Here is a 16,713-nt window from a genome sequence, read left to right on the forward strand (position 1 = left end):
ACACTATCCCATCACACTGCAGAATGGGTCAAAGAAAAAGGGCTCTGTGTTTATACTTCACCAACACTTTGTGTTTCTTGGCCAAGTATGGCAAGAAACTTTAAGTGGGTCCCCCAGGCCCCACGCCATCTTTAGAAAGAAAAATAAGCCTTCAGAGATTGAAAACACACTATTTTAGGCACTAAAAAACCTATGAAATGTCAACTGTTCTTTCAGTCACTATCCCTGAAAAGAAATTGATCACCCCAGCCTCATTCTTCCAGCTCTGATTTAAATTATGAAACACAGGAATTGCTTTGATATGATAGTGTATTCTACCTAGCATATAAAATCCTTGGAGATATTTTAAGAATGTTCTCAGATAATATTTGTGAGTGCACATTTTACTCTGCTACAACACCGGTGCCTACTCTTCAAAATGGCTTAAAGCAATAAATTCCATCAGGGAAAAGAAATTTTATCATGTCTCTAGGTTTACTTTTATGAAATGCAAAAGAAACTGTCCTGCTTTATACAGCGTATTTGTAATAATATATCAAATTATTCATCAATAATCTGTTCTGTAGGGGAGATCCCAATCCAGCTCCAAGTGGTCAGGTATTCCCTGTGTATAAACCTTCACTTATTTCTGACAATGCCAGCAGTGTTGTCAAGGTTTAAACAACAACAAAGCCTGGGCTGCTTTGAGGATTGACCTTCCACTGGCAGGAGGGGAGAGGCTGGTCTGGCTCCCATCTGATCATCTTCGAAACCCTACAACAAAAATTCTGCTATTACTAGTGAGGGTGCTAAAATGCCAGAGCATAAACCAGCCTTTAAAAAAGAGAGGGGAAAAAAAGAGTTTGGTTTCAAGCAAGAATTAAATTTTATTTTATAGTCAGGGCTGCTTCATTTATAGCATAAGAACCTAGGTATAGCACCAGTTGTGCTAATTTAGATGGCATCAATTCCAGTCTCTAGAGTAAGCTCCTAGTTATTGTACCAGAAGGAATTCAGCCTGGAAGGGGAATCACTTACTGAAGGTTTTGACAAGATGGAAGTTATTCTCCTGTCACACAGACTTTGCTTTTTAACATGTGTCTTAGTGGCTGAGTGAAATCTTCCTGTGGTGCTTGGTTTGGTTTTTGTGTCTGTTTTATTTTTTTATTTGTTCAGGTTTTTATTTTCTTTTTGGTTTTTTTTTCCTCCTCTCTGATTATATTTTTACAGCAGCTACAGCTAGTGCAGTAAACTCTAATGAGTTTTTGAATGCCTTTCCATGAATTATGTTAAATACACTTAATGGCCCTGTGGGTTTTGCCTCCCTGAAGAGTTTTAGTTTGTCCTGGGGACCTGTTTTCCCCCTGCCTCTCTGAGGGTTTGTCCCCAGGAGACACGCAGGAGGGAGGGAAGGACCTGCTGCCCTCCTGGCCTTGCACTGCCCCCTGCAGCCCCAAGAGCCCTGAGCAGTGCCCAGCTCCCATTTCCCCAGGGTTAGAGCAGTGGGACATGGCCACAGATGTGGTGAACAGGGGCTGTCACATCTCTGAGGTCTGTGTTGTGCTCAGCAGTGAGGCTGCAGCAGGGTTCCAGTGCAGGCTCAGGTTGCTTGTGAATTTACATGAATTTAACCCACTGTTCCATCAGAATGTGATCAGATGCTGGAGACTGATGCTGGCTGCTTTGAGGCACTATTTCTTATCAGACACTGAAAAAGGAAATTTTCCAAGGTGGTTTATTTCCTTCAGCCCTTTTTCTGGAGTAGCTCATGTGTTTCCATGGGCTCTTCTCTCCTGACTGGCTTTTAGCCTTTGGATCATGTCATACCTGTTAGCGCACATGGATTAGCTGAGTGCTGAAGTCACACTTTGAAGGTTTGGCTTCTTTCTGGGTGTTTTGCAAAGCTATAGCTCTAAGAGGGTTTTCTGGGGGTTAAAATCATCCTGCATATACACAGCTAACACAAAACTTAATTATTGCCTGGGTCATGTTTAATTTAATTTGAGCCTTGTGGCAGGGCACAGCCATGGGTTTTTTCCACTGAAACGTATCCCTAAAAGGCATGTTTCTGGAACATCCTCTTTTTTTGTTGTATCTTTTGTGAAAAAAATATGCTTGTGCAAAATAACAACCCCTAGTGTAAAATAACAACCCCTAGTGTGCTCCCCTGTAGGACATGCATAAAAATTAAACCCCCAAGTATTTCAGAATAGGCACCAAAATTCTTCATGAGAGTTTCATTTTGCTATACTGCAGAAGTTAAATTTAACACATGCATTTTTTATCCACAAACACATGAAGAAAAGTTCATTTTGCTCCAGGAAATAGAAAATCTGGGCTTTTTTTTTTTTTTTTTTTTTTTTTTTTTAGGATCATCAAATGACTAAATCTTTTTGGTGAGAGATTAATTTCTTCTGCATTGTGCTGTGTGCAGTGCTTATTGTGGAGAATTTATAAGAGTTGATATTTTAGTTGACTGACAAGTCTCTCGATGTATTTAACAACTTTAATTATACTTGTCATTTTCAAAATGAGTGAAGAAATGTACAAAACCAACAGAAATATGTCAGTTGGTTATTAGTTACAGCAAAGTCTCTCTTTTATCTCTCTTCTCTCGGGTGGAAACCATCCTTTCTATTAAATAGGAAGTCAGTTCAAAAACTTGAGACCCATCACTGTCTTCAGGGTTTTTAATTACTCCTCTGCCTTTTTCTCTTTCTTTCGGATTGTTGCTGTGTTAGATGACTTCTGTGTTTTCAGATTTCCTCCTTGCCTTGCTGTCAGCACATGGCATCTTTCCTTTATCATGTCATGCAGTCCAGATCCCTGGTTGTCTCGTTTTGGTGCCACACTTGCTCGGCAAACCTGTCCTTTGTGAGGGGGAATGTGCCTTGTCATCACGAGAAAAGGAAGGGAGAAACGAGCCCTAGTACTGGGAGCAAGGAATTGAAGTGGAGGAACTATGCAGGAACCGGTGGCTGGGTTTCTTGCCACCTAAAAAAGTCCCCTGGGCCCCACTAGTACTTTTTAAAGTGAATATCTTGCTATTTTATAAATTAACTTTCCTTAAAGGCTGCATTTTCCTTTCCCCTCTATTTGCGGCTCGGTCTTTCCTGCGTGCGCAGGTTCTCTCTGTTGTCACTGCTGTGCTTCACTGCAAGGTTTCTGTGAAATGTAGATGTCTTAGAGGGTTTCCTTTTGGCCTGGCATGGTGCTTGGAGGTTCCTTCTGTGAGCACTGGAGGTTTGGATCTAATATCAAAGGGTTTAAAGCTAATGATTTTAAGTATGGTTGAATTTTATTGCTCCTCTGGTGGGCTAAAACCTTCAGCAACTCTTTGACCTCTTCCCAGTCAATCCAATTCCATCTAATACTCTGTGACTAATATGGTGGATATTTAATCTACTTTGCTGCTGAAATTACTTTTAGAGTCACTTTTTTCCTGAAATCTTCCTCTTTAGAGAAATTGCTGATCGTAAGCTCTAAATATGTTGCACACTGCCACATAGGTTTTTTTAGAGAAAAAGCTTTTCTTTTAGTAAAAGAAAATTAAGAGATGTAATTTCTCTTCATAACATAAATGAAATGAGGGGATATAATTATATTATGAAAGTAAAAGCCAGGTTAAAATGAAAAATTGACAGAAACCTCTCTGATGATGCTGGTAATAGAGATACTATGATGAATAGCCACACCTTAGCCAAATATTTCCTGTAATGTAATTAAGCTTTGAACAGAAAATTAAAGAAAGCTCCTAAAGACAGTATTTCCACCCTCTAGGCAGTGCTTAGTTAAAATTTGGAACATGGATCTCTTCATATAAGTAGCACTAAGAAACTGTGCTTCATTTTGCTTGTACTGTATTTTTTTTCTTAAAAAGTGACCAAACAAAATAGTTGAGGTCACAGTTGAAAATGTGCTATAGTGCCTGTGATCCTTGACTGCTTTTCCCTGTTTTCATCTCTTTAAGACATCCAGGATTGCAAGGATTCTGCAGAGTGCAAACATGAGCAAAAGGGATTTGCTTATCTGATTTATGTGAGGACCCACCAAATTGGGTCATGGATAATGATCTCTACATCCACAATCCGGTGCTTTATAATTTAGTCATGGGCATAGGCACATTGAATTCAGTGGGCTTGAGTAATTTGAATTTAATGGAATTATTTATACGCCTGAAATTCAGCATTTAGGCAAGTTTTTGCAGGGTTGTGGCATTAACCTTTTCCATATGTAACCTGTTTAAATAAGTGTACCATTGCATCAGGTGAAGCAGTGCAGAGTTCAAGTCTCAACTTTGTCTGAATCCAGAGCAGGCTGATTTAAAAGCAAAGGTTGATATGAAATGAGATTTCTGGTCTCTAAGAAAGATGGACTTGCTGTACCTGGAAGTTGAGGCTTCCACTGCAAGGAGGGAATGGAAAGAAGAATCTTAATTCTCTTGCCTGCCCATAACACCAAGAATACTATTGGTGCAATAACACGGTGCTAAATAAAGGGTGGAAGTGAGAACAAATCTTTGAACTGTTCCAAGAGTGAATCTGAAAGCAACCTGAGAATAGGAACAATGGTGGGAACAGAGAAGGTGAACCCTCAAGGCAGACAGTTCTTGATAAGCCTGTGGAAAGGAACGTGTGGTCTGCAGGAGCTGGGATCTAGACTTGGTGATCCGGCTCAGCTTTCCAAAAAAGTTATCTCAAGGGATGAGATGCATTAAGGTAACAGTAATGGAAAAGATTTTGCTCTACTACTCCTGCAAGAAAGTGAAGGACTTCACTCTTCAGAGCTGCCCATATGGCAAATTTCACATGTGCTAAAATTAAGAGAGGGGTGAGGTGACCCAGCCCACATGTACCAACATCCGTCCCGCTTCACATGGAAGCGTGTGCCGAGGGAGTTGGCGGAGAGCCTGGGGCATTCTGTGATACAGCCTTGCTGAAACAGGGACCCTGGCTCACAGGAGCAGGAGGCAGGCCTGGGATGTCTTTAGAGCATGTAGGAAATACCTGGGTTCCGTGGATTTCCTTCAGAAAGACTCCCAGTAAGAGTTTAGCTGCTGACATGAGCGCTGATTGCTACTGGAGAGCATGAAGGAGTGGTTGGTGTTGGGATGGGATTACTGTGTGGGTCCTACTGGATAGTCTGCCCTGCAGACCACTGCCACTAAATGTTCTGCCTGTAGAATCATGGAATCAGAATGGTTTGGGTTGGAAAGGTCCTTAAAGGTCATCCCCTCCCACCCCCTGCCATGGGCAGGGACACCTTTGACCAGACCAGGTTGCTCCAAGCCCTGTCCAGCCTGTCCTTGGGCACTTCCACAGATGGGGCATCCACCACTCGCTTCAGACACTGGTATTTGAAGAGTGTTCAGCTCTTGAGATGCAGCAGAAAGAAATACAGGGTTACTTTCTCACCTTTTTTACATATGGTTGATGCCTTGGGCATAAATTGCATATAAAAATGCAAAGATACGTAGCTATGTTTATACTCCTCCTCTTTCTGTCTGATGACTTGAGCTGTAATTGAGGAAACACAAGTGATGTATTAAATTTCTTGAACACATGGATAAAATAAGCCAATGTGAAAACCACCATGTGCAGTTAATTTATAGACAAATATATTTGGAGCAGGTACAAACAAAGGTGTAAAGTACTATGTTTTAACAGATTTTCATGCCATATGCATTTGCTTTTACTGCCTGAAGGAAAAAAAATGATTGAACCAGATAGCTTAAAAAAAGTTAAAATACCTTTTGAAAATTAACTTTTTTAAATTGCAGGAACACTACTCTTCATGGCTTATTAGTATGTTAACAGTTTTAAATATTTTAGATTATTTTTAATACAATAATGGCTTTTTCTTGTCCATTTATTTAAGAAAGCAAATTCACAACAAAAAAAAACCCTGAACTTTGACATTCTTCCTTGTATTTATTGCATATGTTTGGAAATTACCTAATTTTAGCAATTCACATGAAAACAGTGGTCACATCTCGTCATTTGAAATTAGGTCTGACAGCCCAGAAGTTAAACCAGTTTAGCTTATTTTAACAGCCACACTTCAGTGAGGCTGGGTTATTAAACTCTTTGGGAAGCCTTGCACACTTTATTAGGGAAAGGAAATTTATACAGTGGTAAGAAGAAAAATATATGTAATTGCCAACATATACATAGTAACTCTGGTAATAACATCACTTTGTATGGATTGTTAGTATCCAGTACAGAACTGTGCTTTTGTGTGAAGGGAATTATATTGGCATGACCAACAGCTTCCCCTAAAACAATCCTCAAGGCAAACATGAGTGGCTCTTTTGGGAAGCTAAATTCAGTGAAGTGAATTTTACCCAGAGCATTACATCTTCAGGCAGAACTCTTAACTCAAACATATATATTAAATTTCGTCAAGGCCTGCAACTAAATCTGAACATGAGATTTGTCCCCTGCTGTGGTGGAGCTGTGGGAGAAGATTGAGAAAAAGGTTCATCCTCTCTCCTGTCACAGCTCCTGTCTCACTCTGTCCTCTGGAGGTTGTAGACATGTTCATTCAGCAGGATGTGATGTACCTGTAAGGATCATGACTCTCTTCAGAGATCAGAAAATCATCTTGCTCACCAGATAGATGATGTTTCTACCTCAAAGTCAGGCAAACTCTTTAAGTTTTGTATGCAACCTATTTAGACTGATATATTAGATCTCTTCCAACACAGCAGCTTTTCCAAACTCTGACTATATCTTTAAAAAATTTGGGGGCAGCAATCTCAGTTTTCTATATCAAGTAAATTGTTAATGACTGAATGTCACTGCTGCATATATTGCTGATTCTCCCTCCTTAGTTTTTCATCCTTGTTTATCCCTCCAAGCATTACAAGCAAATTTTAGTCCCAGCTGGTGATCCAGCATATTCTTATCTACTTTGAAAATTTGTGAGTATATCCCTGTTCTTTTTGCTTCTGGTTCGTTGATACGTACACTCTGCAGCAGTAGATCAAGACAAGCTGTGTAAGGCACATCTTCACAGAAATGGCTCTTTTTTGACTGATTCCCTATTAACAACATGTTGAGAGCCATCATCCAGTTTTTAATCCCTTTAACATATGCACAATTAGTTTTAATAAAAATATCATGTAATGCTGATTGTGTCTGTGCATTATCAACAAAACTTGAAGCCCAAAATATCTCTGTCAAAACTGTTTGCCAAGGCTTATTTTCAGTATGTTTGCTGGCCAGCGTCAGGCCAGCACCCTTGCCCTGAAGTGAGTGTTTTAAGGGCTTGTAAAATATTTCAAACTGACAATAACTGCTAATATTGGCTGGTAGAAGATAAGTAGGAACATGTTTTGCTCTGTTTTGTAGTCTAGGTAAATACCAAGGTTTCAGTAAGCATTCAGACAGATGCTTACTTGTCTTCATTATCCCTCATGAGTTATTACTGTTAGATTTTAGTGAAGAGCGGTGGCTTGGGTGCTGATAAGGAGCTTCAGGTGAGGCTTGCTGCAAAGGTGTGAGGAGCATGTCCAGAAATCCCAAGGTCATGTGTGACCACTGTTGCATGACCTAATGCTGCTCTGCTGTTCAGTCAAGGCAATCTATGAGCTAAGTGACAATAATTTCTATTAAAAAACCCTCTAGAAAGGCAGGAGAGTGTGTGAAAACTTTGCTTGATGATATATTTTCTTTCTTTGATCTGTCTGAAATAAGTGGAATGCATTAGTGCTGTTTAACTTCGCCACGAACTGTTAAAAAATGGGGAAAAAAAGCTGTCTGTAGTGTTGATTTTCAAAATTCTACTGCCAAAGGTTTTTCTTCTTCAAGGAAGAAGAATGAAATGTCCTCTTTGCTGCCATGGTCATTATATTTTATTTTCAGAAAATTATGCTGTCTCAGTACTTGAAACTTTCTGTACAGGCGGGCAGCGTGAGTGTGATTGCAAGAGATCATTCCAAGCAGTCCATGTGAAGGCTAATTATTAGGACAGGAGAGAAGAAAGGCAGTTTTAATGTACTTACATATCAAGCACTAGAATTATTACAAAAGCTGCTTTTGGTTTGGAAAAACCACATATCATGGTATCATATCATTAGAGCAGCTTTCAGTGCCTAAAGGGGCTACAGGAGAGCTGAGGAGGGACTTTTGACAAGGGCATGGATTGGCAGGACAATGGGGAATGGCTTTAAACTGCAAAAGGGTTGGGTTAGATTGGACATTATCAAGAAATTCTTCCCTGTGAGGGTGGTGAGCCCTGGCAGAGAGTGCCCAGAGCAGCTGTGGCTGCCCTTGGATCCCTGGAAGTGTCCAAAGCCGGTTTGGATGGGGCTTGGAGCAACCTGGGATAGTGGAAGGTGTCCCTGCCCATGCCAGGGGTGAAATCAGATGAACTTTAAGTTCCCTTCCAACCTAAATCGTTCCATGACTTTATAGTGATGAGTGTGGTTTTAATACTCAGGCAGATGTGGAGAATGCAATGTGATCAAAAGGTGAGTGTTAATTTCTGGGATGTTTGGGGACTTAGAATGATGAGGGTAAGTGGAGTAGTGTTTGTAATCCCTAGCTAGGAAGGGAGAGGCAGAAGGCTGTTAACATCATGAAAATCTATGGAGAAGGGCAAAGATGTTAGTAAAACATGGGTATATTTGCTCTACACAAGGTAAAATGCTAAGATTATACAGAACTGATTTGGGGAAAAGAAGAAGAGAAGCATTTGGAAAAGACTCCCATAATGTGGCCCACAAAAGAGGCAAATGGAGCAGTCAGCATATTCATTGCAGATATATATTTGGAAAAGAAACAGAATAGTGAAACTGTGCCTTACCTCAGAAACATTTTCACAAGTCCTGTGTCTGGCTTAAAAATGAGGGATCAAATTTGTGAAAATGCAATCAATCATTTTTCCTGTTTGGCAGATGAAAAGATAAATTTCAAACTTAATAGATGACTCCTGGATGTTTGCATTGATGGGAGTTTCTCTTCAAAGCAATTTAAAACGATTGCTTGAGAAAACCTGATGTAATTAGGTTTACAGCATACTTCCAGGTTTACCATAGATCTTTTGCTTAGAAAAATAAGTTGACACAGGTTTTCTCTTTGCAGGCTTCAAATGTAAGAAGCTTTTTATCACAGCTGGTATCACTTGGTTCTCTTCTCCATTAATGCATCCAGTAAAGATTTAGATGGCAACTTTATTAAGCAAGTTGGGATTTTAGAATCCTTGTGGATAATCCCTTCTTCTGGCTAAGGGCAAGGTGGCAGAATTCAGCTCCAAACTCCAAGTGCCTTTGAAATGCTCTATGTGTTTTGATAGATGCAGGTGTGTGTGTGTAACAATGCACACAAGGTCTCAGTGCGTGACTGGGTAAAAAGTATGTTTCAAAAGACTATATTCATTCTGCAGACCATCTGAGTTGTGAAACTGAAACGTACTTTGCAAAGTGGAGTATGCTTGAAATACATAAAAGAAATTACTTGAATTATCTGCCATTCAAACACAAGGACTGCCTTTCTTGTTTTTATGAATGCAGCATTAGGCTTACAGTGATGGTGGTGGGAAAGGCTTTAAAAGAAAGTCACACCAACAACTCAGTGGGAAATGCTGGTGTCTTCCAGCACAGGAGCCAGTGCAGTAGATAAAAGCACAGGAGTGTAATCAAGGCACTGCAGCCGCATCATGATTATTGTCTCTGACCACACAGTGGGACTTTGCATGTACTGTAGGCCCAAAACCAGATTATGCCAGAGAGACTGAAATACCGACAATTAAAAAAAAATTAGGGTAAAGTGGTTTTTTGAGTGCCAAACTGTTCCCTCCTTAGCCTGATCAAATGCCCAGTTTAACCAGTGCAGACATGCATTGACTTTGGTAGGCCCTGGAGCAGAGTCTGTAATTCAGGTTTCCTCTTGGTTTATGTTGTTTATTTTATCAGACTGCTGCCAGAGTGACCTTGAAAGTGACCTAAAGAAAAAGTCAAATTACACTTCTGACTTTTCTCTTATTTTGTTTTTAGGCAAGATAAGAGAATCAGTAATAAGCAGAGGGAGAAGAAACAACATGAAATAGTCTCCTCCTCCCAAAATGGGGAAGGAAAGAAAGCTTTTTTAAGAATCAAAGGCACAATAAGGTGCTTGCCCAGGAGACAGGGTTTTTTCCCACATTTACATTAATGTAAATCAGAAATGGCACAGTGAACCATTTTGGGTTATATCTGTGGGGATTCAGGTGTAGTGCTGAATTCACGTTTGCATGGCGTGAGGGCCACGTGATTCTCAATCACCTTTTTGGAACACACAAAATTTTTCACCAAGGCAGACCCGATGGATGCTAGTGAGACCTCATATGAGTGTCCAGAACAGGATCAAAGTGTCTGATAGCTCACTGCTGGGAAGTTTTGGGATAAGTACTGATCCTCAGCTCTTTTACTCAGGTTCAGTTACATGGAGTGGAATTTGGCTTCTTACCTTGTAGATCCATTGAGGACTAGAGTGGGCTTTATGTGCTAAGCAACATGGACAATGTAAGAAAAGCTCAGGATTAAACAGTAATCTATGTTGTAGTAGCAGCTATATATCAGTGGTACATGTAGTGACTGAAACTGCACCAGGGAGATTAAATTTCAAGTCTGCTGAAGGCGTCCACAATCTGGGCAATCTGTTACAGGACTGTACATAATGAATGTTGTACTTCTTTGTAGCTGAATGCTTAAAACTCATTTTCACTCTCTGTTCTCTCAAACGGAGGTTGTCAAATTGGTGCCAAGTAAGACAAGTTTGTAATATCTATTATGTACCTTGGAAGTTGGTGGAGGCTAGTTCCACTCAATTTAACTGTGTTGCTTTTGAGGACAATTTGTTCTGACCTGGCATGTGAAGCCTGTATATGAATCAGCTGTTTTACATATGTCACCAAAAGAACTTGTATGAATGATTTTTCTTCTGTTAATTCAAGCAAGTCTGAGGGGGCTGGGAGAATGTGGTTTGCACAGAACCATTTAATGACAATGTGTTCAGCTACTGGTTAATTTCCCTTCTCCAATTCAGCTGAAGAGGGATCTTATGTTTAAATTACTTGGGTTGGACTCAGGAGAGGTGGGATGCATGCTAGTGGTGGTTTTTCAGCCTCAGTATAAGACTTTGGGCAGATCACCTCTCTCTCCTTATTTTTCTGCAGTGTAAAGTGGGGAAAATTGTAATAACCTTTGTTATTTTTTGGAACTATTTGAGCTACAGGCTCAAGAAAGCTTGTGGTATTAGCAAAGCAGAATGAGATCTGCATGCTGAGTAATGACCCATCTGAGAAAACTGTAGTCTTCCATTTGAAAGATGCACTTTGATTTGTTGTTGAGGTGTAATTTGGCCTATGCATGTGTATCCAGCACTTTTAATTTGAACTGTGCAAATTAACTATGTAGATTTTATTGATAAGAGCTCTGAAATGCATGTGGCCTTGTGAGTCATGTGACATTCTTGTCCCTGACTGTGTAAGCTAACTCTTAAATTTCAAGGAAAGATGTTCTAATTTTCATAGAAAAAGTAGACAATTAAGAGAAGTTTAACCAGTTACAGTTCTTTCTGTGTGGATTTTCTGTGAGAATACTCACAAGTTAATGAGTAAGGTTGTATTAATTTCATTTATTTTGTGTAAAACAATTCTATATAATTTTATTTGGCAGCTGTGAGTTGGGATACTGCTTTGGTTTATGTGAAAGCTTTGGAGCTCTGGTTAAGGTATTTAAATACCTAACTCAGAGTATAGAATAAAGTGCTGGCAAGCAGGGGAGGAGACCCCATATTATATTTAATTTAGGCATTGAGGGGTGTATTACAAATGAATAAAATCTATGTTTATCAAGACACCATTCTAACACAAGTAATGATTAGATTAAAATGTGAAGCCAAACTTGTGTAACTTTACCACACAAGATCTACCTCTGAAATGCCGGGTATGTCCTGCTATTAGAGAGGAAACATCCAATCCATCTAAACGCAATAAAACAATAAAAAGTCATTAGCTGTGTTTGGTGACCTCTCAGGCACAATTAGATGTTGTCTGAGAGTCACCTGTGCAGTGTTATAAGGAGCTGTGTTGCAGAGAATACAAACACAGACCACTCAGGCTGGTGATGAATAGTTATGCCAATTGTGATTGCACTCTGATTTTCTGTTACATATCCTCTAAGGTACCACAAAAAGAGATCTGCCATTTTAATGAATCTTTCTGGCGTGTAGAGAAAGACAGTATAGTCAAGCATAGGTCATCTATAGCCCTTAGTATCAGCTGTAGCATACATGGCATTATATCATAATACCATTTTATCCCTCATGATCTTTGATCAGTGCTAATGATCAAAGTTTGCATAGCAGCCAAGAGAATCATGAGACAGTAGATATTTATAGCTTATGGCCAATTCTGATTACTCCATAGCAGCTTTCCCAGTGTTCTGTAGTTTGATTGATGTCATTGGCATGCTCCAGCATTCAGAATATATCAAATAAATTTGCTATGCTTTGAACATGAAAGGGAAGTAAAACACTGATAATTTAAGAAAGCAGAAAAGTAGGGAAGATAGGAGATACACATTGCTGCATGTCCTTTGGCAACTAACGCCACACAATGCTTTCAGCAGTACTGTGCATGCAAATTGCCAGTCATCCTCTCTGAGGCAAGGCTTTACTTCCACGGTGAGAGCTCTGCTATTCAAAGGGGCTGGTAAATGAAATCTGAACTGCGTATGCTGCAATGGAGAGGAGGACAGGAGCAGGAGACAGCTGTTTGGGGTGACTGCTTTACAAGCAGAAGCCTTTCAGTTCCATCAATCAGACAGTGTGAAAGGCCCAAATCCACAGACATCAGCATCCCACCCCCTTTGATCCCGATCCTAATAGCGTGCCAGTCACCGATGGAAATGCATTACAAAGTGAGAATGGTCCATTTTCTTCCTCCTTTTGCTGAGAGTCTGTATTTATCAGATTTAACTAGTTAATGGTTCTGCCCTCTCTCTCCTGCGTGCCGCGAGGAATCGCGCTGCAGAGGTGCCAGTTGTTTATTGTCCCTGGGCAGATGGAGCCTCAGCAATCCCTGTGATCTCAGGGACAGGTTTGGCTGAGGCCTGCAAAGGGTTAAGCATCAAAATCAATGGCAAAATGGTTTCTATGTTTTCCTCATGGAGACAGGGTTTGGTTGAGCCCCGTGAGGCCGTGCTGTGCAGGGTGGGTGACACAGATTCCCATGACAGGGAACTGGTGGTGGCCTCACGCCAAGCCTGCATCTCTGGTTTAGGAAACGTGTCTTGTGTCTCTGCCGCAGCCTTTGTGCCTCTGTCAGCACTCTCTGCCAACAGCAAGCCCAATGTTGCTCCCCAAATGAGTTTTTTCCTACCTGTGAGGCTGCAAGCACAGCTGCAGCATGTCCTTGAGCTGGTGTGGCACCTTGTCTGCCCAAATCCATCAGCCATGGCACCGTGTATGAAATAGCTGTGAAGATGCTGGGGAGGACAGACTGTGCAGGAGGCAAAGCGTGCCCTGTTGACAGGTGAGAGGCCATGAAGATGTTCTGAGTGATATAAACTAGATGATCTTAGGCCTCAGATTTTTGTGGTGTAAGCTTCCATCTGTGAAATGGGCTTTACAAAATATTCCTTTGTCTGTCATGCCTATATAAGCTTTTTGGATATCTGCTACCTGGCCCAAGGGCTCCGATTCCAAGCCCTACAATAATGAAAATAATAGTTCTGTAGAGAAGGCTTGTGGAACCTGTCCCTTCATCTGTAGAAGTCACTGTCTCATTTTTTCCAGTGTGAAGCATCTTATTATCAGGCTTTCTTACTGATTTGCAAACATGAACGTTTGCAGGGTAATAAAGAAATGGGCAGCACACTTGGGTGATCTTCTGCTTTTTTCTTCTTTAAAAGCAATTTTCTTGGCAGTGAGTACGATAACAACAGAGTTAAGCTATGTCATTAATTTCCATAGATGGTAGATGGAGAATGTTAAATTCTAGGCACCTGAGTGAATCATCAAACTCTTCTACCACATAATGACTCTAAATAATCGTATTCATCATAATTAGTACCGTTAATAATGTTAAAAATAAACACTTGTACCTCAGACCATTAGTAATAGTAATCTTGTCATCGTCCATGAAAATTGCTAGGCCTGGTTATTTTTCACAGTGGGGAGCAGATACATGAGGTATGTAATTAAAATATTTATTACATATTTGATAGAGCTTCGACTGTCATTATTGTATTACCAATGGCCTCATTATTATACTTTCAATATGTTACTTTGTATATATTGTGTTTAATAAAGTGTTAAAAAGTGGCTTTGGGTTTCTGAGATCAATATGTGTTAGATAGAAAAATGTACATGAATCGAGAGGTACGGAAGAAATGGGATTCAGACTGTGGTTAAATGAATTTCTGTCATTCAACCTTGTACTAAGAGGTGACACAAAGCTGACACCAAGCTAATCCTAGTCATAAATCCCCAAAATAGAATTTAAGTGATACTTAGGTGATATTTAATGGTTATTTTTACCTGAGTAGATTAAATGAAAAGAGTACTAGTTAGCTGGATGGGAGACATGAGCTTTAGAAAAGAACAATGTGTTCTGAATTTTTTTTGGTCTTTTAGCTACAAGGTTTTTTTCTGGTAACCTAAACAGGAGCTCTTCTAATGTCCACAGGGGCAAGCAGTGCTTTTGCATGCTAAACTGAATTAGTATGAGCAAAGGGCAGGTGTAATTTGAGGATAGATAATAGTGACAAAGCAGATTTTCTTAAAAGGGATGGTGCATTTAAGTTTGCAAAATCTTTTGTCAGGAGGGGTTTTTTTGGTTTGTTTCTGTCATGAGAAATTGCTCACTCCTGTCTTTAATAGAGTTTTGCAGATTTAAGTTTGTAGCCATTATTTGAAAATAGTGTCATGGTTTTCCTGTAGTAAGCTACTGTTTCCATCTGTTTCAGATCAGGACATACCTACTCTAAAAGTAAATGCTCTAGAGCTAAAACAGTTCCGACTGTGACGCCTGTATCCTTAATCCTGAAGGATTTTGAGGAGTTCTCTAGGATGCTGGTTGTGCTGCCTGCTCCTGTTGCCTTGCTTTGCAACATTCAGTAGATTTTGTGGTAACTTTTAGGAACAGAAAATCATTGGAAATGACTTCACTGTGAGAATGGACCAGAATTTGTTTTTCCTCTTTTTAAAGGTTTTTTGCAAAATTTTCAGTATTTCTTTTAACTGTTGCATTTAAACACTATCAAAAGAAACAGTTTCCAGTCAGTTTTTTTTTTAGTAATTTCTTGAAGAACCTTTAATGTACTTTTATTCCAAAACACCTCCACACCTTCTGAAGCTTAAAAGATAATTAAGTAACGAAGTTACTAAACTTTAGTTTAAAAAAGTAAAAAAAAAAAACCCAGCCCCCAACCACCAAACCAGGTTATATTTGTGGAGGATAATGGATGATGTTTCTAAAATATGAAATTGTTTTGAATGGACAAAAGAGTTCTCTACAATTCCTATTGATGTTGAAAAGCTTGTTCAAAGGTGTGGTAGGGAGGAGTGACAGCGTCACTTTCCTGGGGGCAGCTGATGGCTGTCCAGACCAGGCATTTTGATTTCCCTATTCATAAATGGGAATGAAGGAAACCCCAAAGATGCCAGAGTTGTTTTCCAGCCTGTGTGTGCATGGCTGCCATCCTAACACTGATTTCAGGTCAGAATTCTGCTATTCTGGTGGCTGAGCACAATTTGTGGGGATGTGACCCCTGTCCTGCTGTGCTGCAGAACACTGAGGCACCCACACAGCAAAGTCCAGTGTCTCTTTTTCCATGAAGGGGGTTCAGGCAGCCAGTTTGCACCTCCCACCCATTAAAGCTTTAACATGGTAGAACTTTTTGCCCTCCTTCTTCTGGGAAGTCAGATTTCCTACCCAGCCCAAGGCTCCCCTAATTTACAGCTTTACACACGTGGAAACTAATTTCTTTCAGAAGTAAGCAGCAATAATAAAACCTTATCATCTGCTCCACGCCAGATATTAGGAATATGGTTGTAAATAAAACCTTATCACCTGTTTTAAACCCGACAACACAAGCAGTGATCACACTAGGATTTCATTTTTTGGTTTGACCCACTTTACTGGCTTTATTTAGTGAGACAGGCTAAAGCGACTTTCCCCCTCAACACGTCTGATATTTCACAAGGTTTTGGGAAGAGGATGCTTTGAGTTATGAATTAATTTAGAGGGCTCCTTTTAATAGTGTGGGATATCTTGTCTGGTAAACCATTAGCCAAGTCATAGTCTGTGTGAGGCAGTCAGATGAGGACAGTCAATACAGAAATCTGGGTGCCTGACTGTCCAGAAAGTAATGAAGTTTTTTCAACAGCTTGGGAAAATTAATAAAGCTTGCCAAAATGCTATTTTGGATGCTTTCTGCGCTGTATATTACTCTTGAACTGAAAATGCCTTGTGGATTTTTTCATATTATTAAAACTCAATAATTTTTGCGTTTACCCAGAGCTACTCAAGTATGACATCCAGTGGCAGGGTTTCAAATTTAGGACATGGACAAATTTTGTCATCAGATGGAATTTTCCTTGTGGAAATGAGGTGTTTATTCTCAGTAAATTGACGATAATCTCTTCCAGATTTCAGAGCTGTCATGACTGAAGGCCTGGACTTTGGAGGAGGCTGATGAACCTAATAAAACCTCTATGAAAAATTCAACTCTTCATTAGATCCTCC

The 16,713-nt window shown here is 40.0% G+C and overlaps 1 long non-coding RNA gene across 2 annotated transcripts in view; it reads right to left on the reverse strand.

Moving 5' to 3' along the window:
- LOC119705159 overlaps positions 1-16,713 on the reverse strand; it is a 52,283-nt gene that overhangs the window by 26,328 nt on the left and 9,242 nt on the right. The window contains exon 3 of one of the 2 annotated variants that reach the window (XR_005258162.1): positions 5,230-5,495. The exons of the other annotated variant lie outside the window; for it this stretch is intronic. This is a non-coding gene — a long non-coding RNA (uncharacterized LOC119705159). Of the gene's footprint in view, positions 1-5,229; positions 5,496-16,713 lie in introns of those variants that run through there. 2 annotated transcript variants of the gene reach the window in all.

This window comes from Motacilla alba, chromosome 10, assembly GCF_015832195.1.
Source record: "Motacilla alba alba isolate MOTALB_02 chromosome 10, Motacilla_alba_V1.0_pri, whole genome shotgun sequence".
NCBI lineage: Eukaryota > Metazoa > Chordata > Aves > Passeriformes > Motacillidae > Motacilla > Motacilla alba.